This window comes from Lipotes vexillifer, unplaced genomic scaffold (genome assembly GCF_000442215.2).
Source record: "Lipotes vexillifer unplaced genomic scaffold, Lipotes_vexillifer_v1.1 scaffold100, whole genome shotgun sequence".
NCBI lineage: Eukaryota > Metazoa > Chordata > Mammalia > Artiodactyla > Lipotidae > Lipotes > Lipotes vexillifer.
Window position 1 is genome coordinate 327448 of NW_006774075.1, and position 16327 is coordinate 343774.

Genomic DNA, 16327 nt, shown 5'->3' on the forward strand with positions numbered 1-16327 from the left:
TAACCTTGGAAAGTCAAGAGGAGTGCCACTAACACAGCAGAATGGTAAGGATTTCTGGAGCTTGACAGTGAAGCCCAGCAGGTATGATGCCTCTATAACATCATCAGGTATCAGGGAGGATTTATAAACAAAGGGTTTATCTGGAAGAATGTGAGGATAATGCTAAGAGATCTAAAGGGACAGAATCAGGAAGAAGGATCTGAATGTGGTAAAATTTCACCTGGAAATTATTTCAAAGACAAACTTTGCATCAGTTCTCCAATTATAGAGCATCTGACTCCAAAAATTTCTCAGAGGAAGATATTCCAAGGTAACTGTATAGGCCTAAAAAGTAAGCAAGTGATAAAGGCAGACAGAAGTGATGAGGAACTTTCCTACTCAGGAAGGAGTCACTTACCTGATGGGAGATTCAACCCACCCAATCTGAGGAAATTAAAATTTTGTATTCAAAGCTAATAAGAGGTTTCTGACTGAATAAACTCACCAAAAACTAGAAAGAAAAAGAAGAGACCCTAAAAAAAAAACCCAAAAGATGAACACAGATTATCTAAATGGCAATAAGAAGCCAACTGGTATCAGCAACAAAGGGAGCTTGAAGCAAGAAGCAATGTCCTAGCATTCTGGAGAAAGAATGCTTTGAATCTTGTTTTCTGTCCCCATCCAAAACAGCAGTCAAGTGTGAGAACTAGATAAAGGCATTAGTATTATGTAAGGAAGGAACATTTTCCACCCACAAACTTTTTCTTAATGAATTATTTGAGAATATATTCTTACAAAACCAAAAGTAAATCCAAGAATAAAGAAGATATGGACTTCACAAACATTATGGACTAAAACACCTGTAAATTATATTACAGTCTAAATAATGATTAATACAATAGTTGTGAATTTTAAGACAATGATTGAGGAATGACTGGTAAAAACATGGAGACAACACAAAATTATAACAAAATGAATGTAAAAATCTAGATGATTTCAGCAACATGAAATGGCCTTGAACACAGGAAAGAGATAACAGCCAGCTAACACTCTTGTCTTGGTTTGTGGGAGAAATTGAAATATTTTAAGCACTGTGAATATGTGTATTAGTTTCCTAGTGCTGCCGTAATAAATTATCACAAACTGAATATGAAACAACAGAAATTTATTCTCTCACAGTTCTCAAAAATCAAGGTGTTGGAAATGTTGGTGCCTTTTGGAGGCTCGGAGGGAGAAATATGTTCCATGCCTCCCTACTAGCTTTTTGTGGCAGCCAGCAGTTCTAGGTGTTCCTTGGCTTATAGATTCATCACCTCCTTTCTCTACCTCCATCATTCCTCTCTGTGTGTCTTTCACTGTCTCTTATTAAAACACCCATATTTGGCTTTAGAGCCCATCTTAACCCAGAATGATATCATCTTGAGATTCTTATACAAATTATATCTACCAAGACTCCTTTTCCAAATAAGGTCATAGTCACATGTAGACATGTCTTTTGGGAGGTCACATTTCAAATTCTACAATGTCTTAACATTTGTTGAAAAACAAAAATAAACTTTTATAGTACTTACAATATATCAAGCACTACATGTTTTTTTATGTATTAACTGATATAACCTTCCCAGTAAAACTATGAACTATGTGCTATTTTATCTATATCTATGTGCTACTATATGTTTACTGATAAGGTCATTGAAGCACAGAGAGTTTAAGTAGTTTGCCCAAGATCATACATGTAGTTAAGTGGTAGAGCAAGGGTAAGAATCTATGAGTTTGGCTCTTGAACTTATGATCTTAACCACTGTTTGTTAAATTTAAATTCAACAAATGAATTTCACAGAAGAAGAGAAGTGGAATATATGACATCCAAACAACTAAGAAATTAAACTGCAACAAAGAGTACTCCATCAATTTTATAAAAGGTAGAAATATTCAGAAGGAGATCTCTCCAAAAAAGAGATAGCATGGAGAAGAAATCAAAAAAAGAAAGTTGATATCAATTCAAGTAAAATATAGAAATCTTAAAAAGAACAAAAATAATTTAAAACAAATTCCTACAACATGTTGTCCAAGAGACAGCTAAGTCAAGTGACATATAAATGTGGGAAGTAAAGTTATATGAAGAAATATTACAGTGAAAATTTAACAAAACTAAAGCGTTGCAATGTTCTTTACAGATTGACCAGAGAATATTTTTAAATGTACATCAGATTGTGTCATCCCCATGTTCAGAGCCTTCCAATGGCATCTTGCCACCTTTGAATAAAATATCAACTCCTTCAATGGCAGACAATGTCACAAATCATCTGTTTGGTCCCTGCCTAACTTTACACCTCATATGCTCCTCTCCCAATTTCCCCTCACTCTCTATGTCCTGAGTCCACTGAGATTTTTGTTCCCCAAACCTTTCTGTACATTCTACCTTCTCTCTGCCTAAGATACTCTTCCTATGGCACAACTTTGGCTTGGTTTCTATTCATCATTAAGATCTAAGGTCACAGATCACTTCTTCAGAGAAGTCCTCCCCAAATTACCTAAAGTAACACATCATTATGCTCTAGCACTTTGCCTTAATTATTTCTGTTCCAATTATTTCAACTACTTGATCTTACTTCTTTGTTAAAGTCATTTATAATCATGAAGTGATCCACTTTACAGCATAATTACCTATTAAATGAATCCTCATTTAGTAGCACTACAATAATCCACTATTCCAGGAATCCAGAAAGTCTTATACACAATGGCCCCTAAGGTCAGTCTTAGAAGATGAACTAGGGTTAGTCTTCAAGTTAGGTGAATAGTGGTAATTTGTGGTTTTATATTTAAGTAATTTAAATTACTTAAATATATAGGTATTGAGACTATAGAGAAGAGTTGCTTGAGATGTCATTGACTCTCTTTCAGTCATATCTTTAAAAAAATCACCAATGCTATTATTCCGAATATCATTTGTTTGACCCTTTAGGTCTACTCTACATCCTTCTCCCTCTTTCTTGATGCCTGGAGGGCAGACCAAATCTTGTTTTCTGACTTCCATTTGGAAGGCTGGAAAATGCCAAGAGTACTTACTTCATATTTTCCACTACAATTATTGAGTACCTACCATGTGCTAAGACTGCTATGGACCATGAGGACAGTGCAGTGAACAAAGTAGGTAAAAAACCATTGCCCTTGTAAAGTTACATCTTAGTTGGAAATGACAATGAATAAAACAAATGTGCAAAATTATATGAGACATAGCAATAATAATTGTGAAAAACATGAAGCGGGGGGATAACAATGTTGAAGAACTTTGAAATTTAAAGTGGGGTGGCCATGGGTCCTGGAGGACCTGAAGGGCCACTGTAAAGAGTGTGTATTTTACTCAATGTGAATAAAAGGAGAACACTGTGGGGGGGGGGCGTGAAATTGTGACACAATCTAATTTAACTTTAATTTGTTATTGTGTATTTGCTAGTTTTATAGTGTGTATGTGTGTGTGTATTTAAAATAGACTAAAGGAGGGCAAGCAAAAGTGTAAATAAAACCTATTCAAGAAGTGGGGGCTTCCCTGGTGGTGCAGTGGTTGAGAGTCTGCCTACTGTTGCAGGGGACACGGGTTTGTGCCCCAGTCTGGGAAGATCCCATGTGCCACGGAGCAGCTAGGCCCATGAGCCATGGCCGCTGAGCCTGTGCGTCCGGAACCTGTGCTCCGCAACGGGAGAGGCCACAACAGTGAGACGCCAAAAAAAAAGAGAAGTTAATAGCAATCATCCTGGCAAATGATAATGATGGCTAAAACCAACTTAGTTGCAATGGAATTGTTGACCATGTGGTATGAAATGGTCAGATTCAAGACATAGTTTGAAAGTAGAGTCAATGTGACTTTCTTATAGCTTAATCCATTCAACACATAGTTATTGAGTGCTTACAATGGGCTAGGCATATGTTAGGTGCTTGGGTTAGAACAGTGAAGAAAACAGAGATCGCTGTTTTTTTAGAACTTAAAATATAATAATATATAAGCAATAAACAGTGAACAAAACTATAAACAACGAGGTACTACTGTATAGCACAGGGAAATATATTCAATATCTTGTAATAACCTGTAATGGAAAAGAATCTGAAAAAGAATATATATACATACACACAAATATATATTGATATACACACATATATATACATATATATCTGAATCACTTTGCCGTACACCAGAAACTAACACAACATTGTAAATCAACTATACTTTAATTTTTAAAAAATGAACAAAACAAATAGATAAAGTATATAGTATGTTACATAGTAAGTGTTATGGATAAAAAAAATGATAAAGGGCTTGAGTGAAGTGAGGCAACAAGGGTGTTTAGAATAATAAATGGTCAGAATGTGTCTGGTTGAACAGGCGACATTTGAGTGAACACTTACAGGAAGAGAGGGAAACAGCCAAGCTGATATTTGATGGAAGAGATCTCCAGGCTGAGAGAACAGCTAAAGCAAAGGCCATGTGGTAGGTGCATGCCTGGGGGCTTACGGAACCAGAGGAAGGCTGGTGGGGCTGGAACAGATTAGTAAGAGACAGATATTAGGACAGGATGTCAGAGGAGAAATATACCGGGTTTTGCAAGCCATTGTAAGGACTTACACTCAGTGCAATGAGAGTCACTATAGGGTTTTATGTGGAGGAGTAGCAAGATTTAATGTTCATTTTAAAAGGAGTACTCAAGTTGCAGTATTGAGAATAGGCTCTGGAAGTCAATGTTTGAAGTAGGTAGAATGGCTGTGAGGTGGGGTGTGTGAAAAAGAGAACAAGTCAAGGACAAAATCGCATTTAAAGGAATGGAAAAACTGGGAGGAAAGTAAGTTATAGTGAGGAAGATAAGAAGATTAGGATCTATTATTGGACATATTAAGATTGAAATGACTAGTAGAGATTCACTCTTTACTTTTTTTCCATGTGGAGGGACTTCTGGTCTCTATCATCCCACAGCAGGAAGTTATTTAACAGATGATTTGACATGCTCAGCTTAGTCATCCCTTTTATTATCTTATTTTGGGAACCATTTTACTTGCAGGAAAAAATGCATTCTCTAATTCTCTGCAATGTAAGTGAAAAAGTCAAGCCCCCAATGAAAAGTGTCCATGTCTGTTCAACAATTGTGTTTGAGTAGATGAGTAAAAAATCTTTGGTGAAGAGTTAGTAAGCCTTGTTTTCTGCAGTTCCATAGATGTTTTCTCTAAAGTCCTTTATAGAGAACGAAAATTATGATTTGAATCTCAATATGATAGTCCCCATGTCAATCTGTCAACACTTTTGAAGATTAAAGATTTTAAAAAATGAATATAGAGGGAATTTTACACTAAAGATTATTATTAAGAGGCAACCTTCACATCTAAGTCTTCTCAATTTTGAAGGTAAAATTGAATTTGACCTTTAACTAAAGATCAATTCCACTGGGTAATCAATTTGGACTGATTCCACTGGAGAACACCTAAGAGTATTCTGACATTGTAAATGGCCATTAAAAGCCATCAGTGCTATAATTCTTTTAGAAACAGATAGTTATGCAAGAGTCATATGATGGTTATTGCTTTATGATTTAGATATTATTTAATGAACAGTTGGAAATATCTATCAAGTCTAACTTGACAAAAGAGGACAGAGAAGACCTACATCTTAGCCAAGACTACTTGGGAAAAGTGCTGTAATTTCCAAAATCATACCCTTCAAACTGACAATAGTAGCATATTATCCATTTGCTTTACATCTTTCACTTAAAATTATCAAAACACTGCAGTACCTGACTTCAGTCTCATGTGTTAACGTGAGTCACAGCTATAAATCATTAGGACTGCTCATCACCATCATCAGAGGTCACTCTAGGTGAGGGGTTTTAGCCTGTTTGTGCCATGGACCATTTTAGCAGTCTTTTGAAACTGTCTTAGAATAATAGTTTTAAATGCATAGAAGCCCAAGATAAGAACCTTAAAACATACAGCATTTTTTCAAGTGTAACTAATTTCTCATTATGCTTAAATGTTATATCTATTCACAAGTTTGTAGACATTTTTCAAGGAGAATAGTATTATTTTATTAGTTACCTACAATTAGCTTATCAAATTTTTATTTTATGTTGCTCACAAAGTATCACAAAATTTACATTGGTTATAAATATCTCATGGCTGATGTAAACAAACAACTCTTTGATTGTTTGGATTTCTTTTTGTTCTTATTGATCCAAGTCCCTATAAAGTAATATTACTGGTAGCTTACAATTTACAGAGAATCGTAATATAATCGTTTTTATGTCTTCCACTAAATATGGGCAAATTTATATTTATTACTTATTTAATTTATGTTTCTTGAACACATTATCATGGGCCCAGACACTCTTCAAGATGCTAGGGATTCAGTTCCAAGTAAGACAAAATTAAAGAAAGTAAGGGAAAGAAAACAAAGTGATGGAAGAAGAATCAAAGAAAAGAAGGAAAAAGGAAGGGAAGAGAAGCAAATATAATATTAAATAAGACATAATGAGAACATAGAAAGTAACAAGAGCTGAGAGTGAGACAGGTGGTTAGGAAAGCACTCTGAGGAAATGACATTTGAAAAAAGAAATGAATAAATCAACCTGATATATGTATTGTTTATAAAAAAAAAATTTGTTTGAACAAAGCATGATCATGTTCACAGGCAAGTACCAAGTGTTTTTCTTTAGACAGGAAAAAAAAAAAGGAAGCTCCCTATATCTACCATTCCCCATGAGGCAACATTGAGGACCTTTACTACAGGGTCATATCTGGCAAAGTTGAAGCAGTGGCTGCCCCACTTTCAGTCTAGATATAAAGAGGAGGCATCTGGAGAAGAAATGGGGAGGCTCCCCAGAAGCATATGACTTGAATAGGTCTCTCCATGGTTTCAGCTATGCTCGAGGTACCTGCATTACTATTACTTCATTTTTCCTTCCTCCTAGCTCCAAAAAGTCAATTCCTACATCAGATGGTGAGGGCCATGCTCTCTCAGAAATCTGTAGGGAAGAATCCTTCCTGGTCTCTTCTAACTTCTGGTGATTTGTCAACAATCCTTGGCATTCCTTGGTACCCAGCTAACAGCACTTCAACTTTTGCTCTGTTGTCATATGGTGTTCTCCCCTCATGTGTCTGTGTCTTCACATTGTCTTTTTATAAGGACAATAGCCATATTGGATAAAGGGCCCATCCTATTCCAGTATGACCTAATCTTAACTAATTACATCTATAATGATCCTGTTTCAAATAAGATCATTTTCTAAAGTACTAGAGGTTAGGAATTGAACATACACTTTGGGGGGAACACAATTCAAACCACAATGGTCATTTCTGGAGTTCACACAAAAATTTGAAGTACTTAGCAATAAAACAGAGTAGAAAGAGTATAGGCTAGAAATTTAGATAGCTAATTATTTAACTTTTCGAATTACCATTTGTTATGTTGATCTTAGGAAGGTTGCGAAAATGTCTAGACTCAGTTTTCTGATCAATAAAATGGTGGTATCACGTACTTTGCAGAACTGTTGCAAAGACAGAAATAATGTAAATAAAATGGGAATAGAAATAGAAACTCAAATTCCCATTCAGTTGTTCTTATAACTATTTTTGACATTCGAAAACTAATTATAAGACTAAAAAGAAAGGTATTAAAAAATTGTCCAAACTTAGGAAAAAACAGGGGTCCTGAATCAAAATTGTATTTAAGTTAAAAAAATAAATATATTTTTTCTTTTTCAAGTTCAGAATTCCAAATTAAGATGTATCCTTGATACACTTCCAGAGAAAATTGAATTGAATAAAACCCATTAATGACATAAACAGTTCAGGAATCACCAGAAAAAAATGTCCAGGTTGTTGACCTGAAAGATAATAGTCAGTAGAGTTGCCTAAGAGAGATCAGTATTTCCCAGAGAATTACCTTGAAGTTAAAACCATGGCCTGTAATTAAGAAAATACTCTATAACAGGCCTGTGCTGACTACCCTATATAAATTATGTCTACCTCTGGTAGTCTATCATAGCAGTTTGTTCTTTCCTTTATAGCATCGATCTCAATTTATAATTTATAAATTACATACTGTGTTTACTTCTCTGTTTTCCACACTAGATCTTAAGTGTCTAGAGAATAGAGACTATGTCTCTAACCCCTAACACAGTGACTGTCATATAGAAAGGGCTCAATAAATATCCATTTAATGATTAAATGAATTGGTGAGTTTATGGATGAAAAAAAACATTATTACTCTCTCCAGACATTCTAACAGATTTGTCTTCATCAAAGACAATACAATAAATTGTACATTTATTTACATGTCCATTGCATAGTGGTATTGGAAAAAAAATGCATGAAATATCGCTGGCAAAATAATTTAAAATTTCCAGTGACAACATATCTTGTATATCAGTGATATCTGTTACTTTTTATAATCCTTTCTTTTGTATCCAAAGAAAGGTAGACATCAGAGATTTGGTAATGGAATACTGAAAAAGCAGAAAAGCAAAACAAACTAACAATAAAAACAGGATATAGTAGAAGAAAATGAAAATGAATAAGAAAAAGTCAAATAAGATATAGGTAAAAGTGAGTGGCTAATTGAACTAAAGTCTGAAAAAAAAATCAGATCATTATACAGAAGAAGAAAAAAAAAGGACCTACATCAGTACACAAATAAGCCAGGTTAAAAAAGTTGTGTAACATTCCATATTTCCATAATTTGGCCCAAAGTAACATGTACTACTAGTTTTCTCCATTGCCAAGCTTGTTGGTTAATATCTCTGGTGAATTTCTATCTTACAGTACTTGACTCTGTCCTCCTCTCTGCCTAGAACCCCTCCAACTGCTCATCACTAGACTTCTCATTGTATTCATTTCAAGACCCCAATGAGACTCCAATTTCTCCATTACAACATTTCCAGTTTATCTGTTGAAAAAGTTGAGACTCAGGGGAAAAGAGACAATGCAAGTATACACATTTGGTGACAGCACTAGCACCAGAACACAAAGGGAGTGTTCTTTCCACAACATTACAAGGTCTATGATTTGTAGCATCCTTTGCTCCCAGGTTTGAAGTAGTGTACATTATCCATCAGTTGAGCCAGATCATGTCTACATGGGTCAACCTATGGAACAGGAAACCTTAGTGGAAATCCACTAGATTATAGTTACTATCAAATCAAAGGTAAGCACTAAAAAGCTGTCTACTCTATCTTCCCAAGTATGCAGAATGAAGCATATGGGAGAAAACCCCAAAGCAGTAGAGCTGTTTAAAATAAAAATGACCTAAAAGTGCATAATACTTGACAACTCTTCATACCAAAAGATACATTTGCAGGGTATGCAAGAATATTGGATGAGCAAATTCCTGTTCAACCATGCAGTGATTTGCAACACAGTAAGGAAAGCATAATCTTAAGGGGGTGATTTCCTTTTTCCCTTTAGTACTGAACATAACTTTCATTAATTCTCATATGTGCCTTTCAAGGGCAAATATATCCATTGGCATCCCGGAGACACTCAACAGTATTTTTAATTTAGAAAAGTAGTATAATTACACAATATAAAATCAATATCTATTGGTTATTATAACATTTCATTCAATTTTGACATTTATAGGATTTGGTTGGCATTTTTCTTCATTTACATTACTTGAAGATCTGAATAAATGACTATAAGCTATAGGAACTTGTTTAGGAAGTACCTCTAAGGTCTCCAAAGGCAAAAAAACTCATCATTTCCTAATGTTGCCTGCAGACACTTCCATTTACTCAAGTATTCACTTGTTTATTTCATAAGCATTTATCAGCAGACATTACTGGGCACTTCAGAAAAAAAAGTCACAATACCTATCTTCAAGGAAAAAAAAACTGTGGGAAAACATAAAAATATGAATGCAATAATAAAATTACTTTGAGAAAATTGTGAATGAAGTACAGAAAATGCAGTTGAGGGTAAAACAGACAAAATTAAATCTGCAAGGGAAGGTCACTCTATGGAGGAGTCTCAGAAGACAACAGTGTATGTTGAAGAGCAAAGGCTTGGAGATTCGACACTGGATGGGCCCCGGCAGTATTGCAACACCTGCTCAATGATGCAAATTTAAAATAAAAACACTTAAAGATAAGTGAAACTCAGTGATCAAAAACAAAGGATGAGTAAATATATTTTCAGGTAAGTATAAATGTCAGGTAAGCAGAGGTCACAATATTAATATTGTCAAATAAAATTCAAGGCAAAGAACATTTTATAAGATAAAAGTAGTCATTTTATAGAAATAATGTCACAATAATGTAAATTTACAATAATATAAATATCTAATAGCAAATAAAGTTGGCTTAAAATTTATAGAAGTTGAAATGTTATATTAATGGAAATCAATAGCACAATTATATATGTTTGACAAATCTAATTAGTATAATTTAATCAGTATATGAGTCATGAATTTATAATATTTATTACATACAACATTATTTTGTTATCTGCTCATTAATGTTATGTTCTAAAATTTAATATCCATCACACTATATTGTTTCATTATAATATATCAAATAATATAATTGCTATTTTATTATATCTAATGTATATACATACCAAACATTCTATACTAGAAAGAAAAGATACCTTGCTGGACATCACAGATCTTTTACAAAAACTGTGCATATAGTAGGTCACCCCCAAAAATCTCAATAAATTATAAAAAATGTTAGTTTATGGTCTATATTATCTTGATTATAATGCAATGAAACTAAATATTAATAAGAAAAGTATATGTTTAAAAAAGCTTAGAAAATAAAAATATCATAAATAACTCTGAGGTCAAAGCAGAAATTAAATTTGTCATAACAACTATATAGACTACAATGTAAATGAGTGTACGGTCTATTACATTAATGGAATGCAGACAAATTTCCACCTAGATGAAAATTTATAAACCTAAATGCACATATTTTATGCAAGAAATAATGGAAATGAAAGAACTGAATAATCAGCTCAAGAATACATTACAGGGCTTCACTGGTGGTGCAGTGGTTGAGAATCTGCCTGCCAACGCAGGGGACGTGGGTTTGAGCCCTGGTCTGGGAAGATCCCACATGCCGCAGAGCAACTGGGCCTGTGAGCCACAACTACTGAGCCTGTGCATCTGGATCTTGTGCTCTGCAACAATAGAGACCGTGACAGTGAGAGGCCCGTGCACCGCGATGAAGAGTGGCCCCCGCTTGCCGCAACAGAAACGAAGCCCTCGCACAGAAACGAAGACCCAACACAGCCAAAAATAAATTAATTAATTAATTAAAAAAAAAAAGAATTCCTGACAACTTAAAACAAAAAATAAGTGAGTAGAGCAGAATAAAGGAATTAATAAATAAGAAACACAAACAGAAAGGAATGAGGTAGAAAAACAAAACATAGCAGAATCAAAAAATAATTATAAATAAATATGAAAAAGAATAGTCAAACCTAACAATGTTAATTGAAAGAAAGAAAATAAGAGTGAAGGAAGTCACAACTATGAAGCATTAGGAATAAAAAGAATTATGTTAAGATCATAGACAATATTATTTTCAATGTAAAAATCACTATAAACTAAAAATTGGAAAATATATCATATAATATAAAAATATATTAATTATCAAAGTAATCTAAGACATAAAAATCAAATGAAGACTAACAGCAAATATGAAACTATAAAAAAAAAAAAGTCTCCTAAAATTGTTGCCAAGGAAAGATGATTCAGATAATTTTTATGGGAAAGTTATATCCAGATCAGTCTAATGCTATTTAGGCTGTTTCAAAACATAGAAAATACTTTATGAAGTGAACAAAAGATGGACACAAAAAACTTTCAAATTAGCATATAAAAATACACCGTATTGCCACAGTTTTAGAATTGTAGATTTGAAGATCTTCAAGAAAACACTATCAATTTGTGCCTGGTATCATACTAAAGCAGCAATATTAGATGATGAAATGGACTGGGTCCAAAAAATTCAAGGGCAATTGCTTATCTTATATTAATGTATTATGTGCATATATCAATTGTTCAAAAGAGAAAAACCACGTGAATGTTTTCATAGTTGCCCAAAATGCATTTGATAAAATTAACTGTTTCTCATAAACGTTTAAGAGACTACTTCCTAATACATTAAGGAAAATCTATATCATAAATATAGACAAGACAGCTTAAAGAGAAATAGAGGCATACATATTGGCAAATAAAAAACCAAGTAATTATTATGTATAATGATATAATTATGCAATAGAATCAAATGAAAAACAATTACAACAAATTGAAGTGCTTTTAGGATTATTAAAATACTTAAGTTGTAAGGTGCATTCATGTCTTATTTGTGGTTTCAGTGTGAATCCTCCATACTAAATATTTAAATCTGTCCAATTATCTACCTCTCCAAGATATTCTCATCTCTTTAATGTCTTGTATTTCACATTAATGACTGGTCTTCATTTGCTTCCTTTTCCTATTAATCCTCCATCCTTGTTAAAAACCTATGGTACAACCTCAACCTTTTTGCCAGATCTTAGTCTTTGTACCTGATTTAACTATAACTTGGCCCCTCTGAGAGGATTCCACTCATTTAAGTAGCAGCTGCTGTTTTTACAAACTTGCAAAATATCTTAAGTATAGACTCAAGAGTCCAACTACCTCTAACATGCTTCTTCTGATGCTTATGGCTTCATCTCCATAAGGGAAAAAAACCCCAATAAAACAAAAACAAAAACTTTAATTTGCAACACATGTCATCTGGCTAAATCACTCTGAACTCCTCTTCCTTGCTATCATCCACAAATATCTGAGTTAACCTTCTTATTCAACTAAAGACTATGGCCGTTAGTTCACACTTTTCCTTTCTATCTGAAATCCTACCATAATCCAGGGTGACTTATAGGCCAGATAGAGGACACGTCCAATACTGGCCAAGGGCCATGATGTGGCTGCCACTTGGACCCCTCCTGACTAGCCTTATCTCTGATAATTAAGTCAATGATTTCACTCTCTCCCCACCCTCCCATTTCTTCAGCTCCTGAACTCAACTCTTCCTACATCACTTCTTTCCCCTAATTGGAACACCCTGATTGTGACTGGGACACATTGACATCACCCTGGGAGCTTCAAGAAAATGCCCAATGGCTTTTTGTCCTACCCAAAATCAATTGTTTCAGAATTTCTGGGCGTTGAATTTAGGCTCCGATATTTTATAAAAGCAACCCGAGTACTGTTCAGGCAGATTAGGAACCACTGCCCTGAAGTAGGTCTCTGCTTATATTTGTATCTTCACTGCCTTTCCAATCCAGCTTGGATTCCAAATATAATCACTTCAAATTGGTCTTTGGCCAATAGCCTCAACTCCATTCTCCTGTGATCCCTTCCATTGTTTTCACCTGGCAAAGTTAAGTCATTGAGAATTACTTCTCTTAGCTTCTAAGCACTGCTCGAGGAAAAACACACAGTCGTGCACACTGGAATTGTTACTAGTTTGTAGTCATTGATATAAAATGGCTCATAGCTGTCCTACAGTCCTACTGTGTCCATAATAAGCTAATTTTTCCTTTTCTCTATGACACATGTCAAACCATCTCCATTTGCTTCAAATCTCTAACCCTATCACCTTAAATGACATCTTCACAGATGTCCTTAAATGACAACTTCAGAGTAAGAACAGAATTCTTTGCATGGAAACTCCCTGAACTTCAGCTACCACAGCCTCAACTCTTTCCTTCAATGTAAGAAACGCCCCTCCTACTCTCTAAGACTCATCTCTCAACTTGTTGGTTGAATCCCTTCAGCTCCTTCTGAAAGGCTTTGCTTTGTTACTTATCCATGGATAATTGGCCTAATGAAGCAGTCACAGCCTGGACTTGAACTATAGCTTCTCATTAATTGACTGAATAACCATGAGCATTTGACCTCACCTCTTCATGCTCATAATTTCACTGCAAAATGGGGGATAGACATATTCCTATTGCATAGAGTAGTGGTGAGAAACATATCAGAAAATTCTGAATTCTGTCTCCACTTCCGCTTCTCCTTTTCACTCCACAACCTTCTGAAATCTGGATTCAGTCCCCCACTGTGCTGAACCTGCTCTTGTCAATGTCAGCAGTGATGGCCTTGTAGTTAAATCCAATAAATAATTTCCAGGCCTTATCTACCTGAACACTTGGCAGAGTTTGACACTATTGACTGCTCTTTCTTTCTTGAAATGCCCTCTCCCTATGACTTATCTTTTACTGCACTCTTCTTATTTGCCTTATACTTCCTTGACCGTTTCATTTTCCTCTTTTGTTAGCTTCCCTTTCTCCTTGGCCTACCCTTTAATTATTGGCAATCTTCAGAATTCTGCCCTTTTACCTTCTTATTTTAAATAATCCCTCTGGCTAATATTTTTTGCTTCCAGGGCATCAATATCCATCTATAACGTGATGGATCCCAAACTATAAATCTCCAGCTCAGATGAAGGAATGTGGGACAGTGTTTAAGAACACAAATTCTGCAAACAGTAGATCTTTGTTCAAGGTTTGCATTCTTACTCTGCCAGTTACTAGGTATGTGATGAGAAATTACTTATCTATGCCTCAGATTGGTTATTTGTAAAATAAAGGTGAGAATAATTCGTTTTACACACTAATGAAGAAAACATGTGTATACATTGTTTAAGAGCATCTGTGACATATAGAAAATACTTAAAACATTTTACCTATTGATGATTGCCTGTCTACCTATGTATCTTCCTATAAGCCTGTAAGACTATTAGACACCATATTTGATTGTCTCCAAAAGTCCTCAACTGCATTGTCTGAACATATTTTTCCAAGCATCCTTCTCTTCATGTGTTTCCTAAGTCATTGAGTGGCATAGTTACCCAATAAAAACTTTATTTCCAACACTATCCTCTGATTTATTATCTTTTCAATTTCTGTGCACTTGTAGTTATGTCAAACTTTAATTTCTAATATTGTTTATTTTTACTTCTCTTCATTTGATTGGTTCTCCCTGAGACTTATCTATTTGTTAGTGTCTTCAAATAATCAACTTTTGTGTGTTTCTAAAATAATTTTATAATTATTTTGTATTTTTTGTTTCTATTCAGATTTATTATGACCTTTCTCTTTTATGCTTAGGTTTTTGTTCTATATTCTTTAGTTGCACACAACATACTAATATTTGGCCTTTCTTTTTTTTCTTTTTAATATAAACACTTCATAAATTTCCTTCTAAAAAAGTTTGAATATGCAGTTTTTGTTGTTATTTAAGAATAACGATTTTAGAATAACACACAAGTTATTTAGAAGTGGGTATGTGTCTAATGTCTTTTTGCTCTTAGTGGCCTTGTGGTCAGAGAATATGGTCTTTATCTTGACTATATTTTGAAATGTATTGAAAACTACATTATTACACAGTACATAATTTTTGTTAGTGTTTCAGATGTTTGGCAAAAATTTGTGTTCTCTTATTTTTGGGTTCAGGTCTTCATACAAATAAATCTATTAACTCTAGATTTATAATTTAGTTCAAATTTTCTGAATTTTTACTTATTATCTTTTCCAGTTTAATCTATCAAGAATTGAGAAAAACATGTCAAATTTGCAACAGCATGAAGGATTTGTTAACTTTTCTCATTAGCTTTATCAACATTTTATTTATTTATTTTGAGATAGTTTTATTAAGAGCATATAATATATAAGAGAATCCTGGTATATTTAGCCTTGTATCATTAATTATTAAATTAGTGACAGTTTATGTCCTTAACAGTGCTTTTGATCTTAAGATATATTTTTCCTACTAAAATATTTGTCAGCATTCATTTGGTTAGCATTTGTTTCATATGTATTTTCTATCATTTTACTTTTAAGGCTCTCTGTATCTAATTTTTAGCCATGTCTCTATGAACAGCATATAACTGCACTTTAAAATCCACTTTGATAATTCCTGCCTCATGATAAGTATAATATATATATTTATTTCTGTGATTATGATATATTAGGCCTTTTACTACCACCTCACTTTTTAGTTTATATTTTTCTTTTTATCATGCTTCTTACTATTTTTAAATTGAGTTCATGTTTTTTCCTCATTTCATATTTTCTTTTTCTATAGACACAAAATTTTATCATTCACATTTAGTTTTGGAAAGTCCAAAATTAATCAATATCTTAAACCTTTTTGATGGCAATTTAAGAAACATGGACTCTTTAAATTTGATCACTTTCCTCCTGACTTGCATAGTGTACATGTACTGTGTTTTGACTTTGAAAGTTTGATTTTCCTTCTTCCCTAAATACATTCTATAGAATATTCTTTAGTTCAGTTTTCTTTGTGGAAACTTCT